We start from the raw sequence: 4,260 nt of genomic DNA, 5'->3' as shown, positions 1-4,260 counted from the left end.
CTATGTGTGGGTGCAGAAGTGTGTAAGATCCTGCCCTTTTGCCTCATCAGCAAATGCCAGCAAGGACCAATGTGTCAGTGCTATGTGCAAATGCCAGTCATGATAAGAGAGAAGGGCAATTACCACCATAGGGCTTTGGAGTTGGACAGCTGATGGCTTTAGAGAAAAAAATGAAAAGGACTAGATATTAAAAGGAACTTTATTGAAGTTCTTTTTTTACCCAGAAAAAAGTTAACACCAAGGTGTGACCATGTTGAATGGGAAATCAGTTCTAGGTATCAGAGCTATTCATCTGCAAGTTAACATAAATCCCTAGGAAACAGAACTTTCGAACACTGCGCCTACAAACAGCTGATCTGACTTCACCAGCACAACAGTGTGCAGCAGTGAGACAGTGGGGAAATGGAGATTGTTGGACTTGTAATTGTAAACATAAGTAAAGCATTTCTATCTTGATTTACAGCAAAAATCTCAAAAGCCTTTCAACTTCAATCTGTTTCCAATTTTAAATCCCCTTATAAACAGGAATTTCTTCCATTTGCGCTGAGAAAATCAAATTTTCCCCAGCGGGAAATCAGACTTGACCTTTGGGTTTATCTTTCCACTGGTGGTGGTGGGGGGGCATCAGTGCAGATCTGTTTTCAATAGGCTTCTTCTGTTAGGTTTGATTTTAATGTAAAAATCCAAACACCCTAAACACTACTAAGTCGCTAAATGTTACTCACGAAGGATGTTTAGACTTGAAAGATGTGAGGAATGCAGCATGCTTGTGGGGCATGTTACAAAACAGATTAAACTGCACATCATTTGCTGTGCCGGTGCTTCATGAAAGTAAACTAGAAAAATCTTGCAAAGGAAACATAGAAAGGGTCTCTGTGGTTAGAAATATAGCTCATTTGCAATGTTGAAACTTGATGTTTACCTTTGAGAAGCAGCGTTTCCACTGCTCACTGGTGAACATATGTATCTCTTCTAGGGTTGTAGCAGGAATATATATCATACTGTTTGAAATATTTTAGATGAAACATATGAAATGCTTTTAGGCTTGTTAGGGTTTGTGATATTTTGTTTACTGATGTTTTGTTCTCAACGGCAACAAACGAACATGTGTGTAGCTTTTGGACCAGTTTAAATCAGGTCTACAGTGATTGAATGCACAGTTTATGAAGTAAGTTTATCTTATAGGCTTGCTAGAGAATTTCACTGTAGTTTTACAGTTTTTTCTGAATGCTTAAACCGTAACTGTGATTCTTATAGCACAATTTCTAAAACTATTAATACTTATAGCAAAACCAAACACTGCTTTGCACTCAGTTTGCCATTTTGTAACACACACTTTGCAAAACTGTAGGCACAATCCACTGCACAGCACTCTTTTTACAGAACTGTTAACACAACTCACTGCTTTACACTCAATTCCCAAATGATCAACGCACTCCTAGCAAAACTATACACATTTATGGCCATTATTTACACTATTTTGCCAACTGTCCGGCACACTGTCACATGTGAAAACTGTTTTAGATAATTAGTTCACTTTGCAATCAGTATAAGCACTATAAATATAAAGGTAACTATAAAGGTAAGCTGTCCGTGTGGAGTACAATGGAGGGAGCAGGAAGAGTGAGAAGAGTGAGAATTAGAGGAGGCCGAGGAAGAGGACGTGGAGGTGAAGACGTAGGACGAAGAGGACGACAAGGACAAGGAGGTGAAGTTAGAGGAAGCGGACGAGACGGAGCAAGAGGAGGACGAGGAGGGGGAAGAGGAAGGGTAAGAAGAATAAGATATAGAATTACTGATGACATCAGAGCTACAATAGTGGACCATGTAATCAACCGTGGAATGACCCTGAGGGAAGCTGGCCAACGGGTTCAGCCTAACTTCAGCCGCTACACTGTAGCAAGCATCATAAGGACATTTCAAAATGAGAATCGGTTAGTACAGTCACTTTGCACTAAGACTTGTAGCACTGCCATATGCTAATGAGAAACACAACAATACCATAGATGTAAAAATACTGAAATTGTTACTTTACAGAATTGCTAGATGACTAGATGTTGGGGGCAGAGGAAGAATGTTCACTGCAGACGAAGAAGCCCATATAGTCAATATGGTAATTGCAAATCATTCCATAAGGCTACGCAAAATTCAGCAGCGCATAATTGAGGATGACACCACCTTCCAAAACATACAAAATGTGAGCATTTCTGTATTAGGCCGTGTACTTGCTCGCAACAGAGTCCGAATGAAACAAATCTACAGAGTACCTTTTGAAAGAAACAGTGAATGTGTAAAACAGCTGCGATATGACTATGTGCAGGTAAGCTATAGTATCATTGATACTGAATCTGGAAGTGCACACTGTAGTGCTGTGCATGTGCCTGCTGTGCTGAATTTGTTTCGTCTTGTCTAGAGAGTGATGTCATGAGCAGTTTTTTGTGGATGAGGCTGGTTTGAGGTGGCAGGAACATTATTGGACACCGTGCCATAATCAATGTCCCAGGACAACGTGGTGGTAACATAACTATGTGTGCAGCTATAAGTCAAAATGGTGTTGTTCACCATCATGCAACGCTGGGCCCATATAACACTGCACACATTATTACATTCCTGGACACCTTACATGACATGCTTACTAATGTTCAGAGACCAGAGCAGACCAGATACGTCATCATATGGGACAATGTTAGTTTCCATAGGGCTGCGTTGGTCCGCAAGTGGTTTACCGATCACCCACTCTTCACTGTAATCAACCTCCCCCTATACTCTCCATTCTTGAATCCAATTGAAGAGTTCTTCGCTGCCCGGTGCTGGAAGGTCTGACCGTCATCCCCATCAACACATAGCCCTTTTACAGGCAATGGAGGAGGCATGTGGGGATATTGACCAGGCATCATGTCAGGCCTGGATACACCATTCCAGAAGATTTTTTTCCCGGTGCCTTGGACTAGAGGACATTGTATGTGATGTAGACTAAATTTTATGGCCAGACCCAGAGAGACGACATGATGTAGACTGATTTCTTTTTTTTCCTCAGTGAAATTATTATTGTGTTTTGACTTGGAAATAAACACTTTTGATGTGTGTGAATAAACACCAGTACTTGAAGTTTGGATCCCTCTATGCTTACGGACCTATGACAAAAGTATGACCTCAAACTGACATAGCCTACCTTGTGCACAGAGAAAGCAAAAGCCAGATGTGTTTTTTTATTCATACCATCAGTGTGTAGTTGGTGCATTGTGTGCTTATTAATGTGATGGCTTGTGTTAACTGTTTGATACGAAAATACCATTTTTACAAAGGTTTGGAGAGTTAAGCAAGGTTTATTAGCTTTTGCAAGAAAACTACAATGTTTTGCTGATTTGGTGAAGGGTTTTCTTATTTGTGTGTAGAGTTTTGCAAAAAATAGCCAATAGTTACAAAAAATGTGCTTAAGCCATCAGAAAAAACTGTAAAAATAATAATGCACACTAGCCAAAAATGCTGTATCTGTATCCATGCATATACTTTCATCTACCTAAAATGATGTCCCTGCCGAGGTATTTTGTCTGTGGATGTGCATGTATGCCCATGAAATGTGGATACACATATCAGATAGGATTGGGGTCACCAGTGTAATGAGCTTTGTTGTCCCCACATGGTCACTGAGTATTGGTAAAGGGCTGAACAGACGGGAACACACACACATACACGCAGGTCCCCCCGGAGCAGTCTACATATAGGCGACATGTTGGCACTGATGAGGGCAGACAGCTCACCCCCTACACGTAGACAGACCCAGACAGGATGGCATGGTGCCAGGAGGATGGTGCATGCATGTGTGTGTATTTGTATGTGTGTGCGCTTGTGCTTGTGTGTCAACTCTGCCCACCTCAAGTGTCCTGCTGGGAGTTCGGCTCCATGTTAAAAACAAGCAGACAAGAACAAACAAGAGAGAGATGGATACTGGGAGGAATGCAGACTTTCTATCTGTCTATTCAGCAATTTCATCTTTCTACAATACCTTTTCTTTACACCTGGTTTTTGTTTGCAGCAAAATCTTACCACCCCTGACGATGGAATAGAGAAAAGTTCTTGTAATCATCCCCCCTCCGTGTGTTTATTTATCTTGGTAGCAGACCCTAAACTAAAACTAATTAACCCTCCGTGACCTGGTTACAGATTGGCATTTGTAATATACACTTTTGTCTTTTTTGAAAGAGAGCAAGACAGCATATATATATATTTATGTATAAAACCACACCATGTTTTCTACAT

The sequence above is a fragment of the Neolamprologus brichardi genome, chromosome 11, assembly GCF_056152115.1.
Source record: "Neolamprologus brichardi isolate AB-2024 chromosome 11, ASM5615211v1, whole genome shotgun sequence".
Taxonomy (NCBI): domain Eukaryota; kingdom Metazoa; phylum Chordata; class Actinopteri; order Cichliformes; family Cichlidae; genus Neolamprologus; species Neolamprologus brichardi.
Note: the sequence above shows the minus strand (reverse complement) of the source record.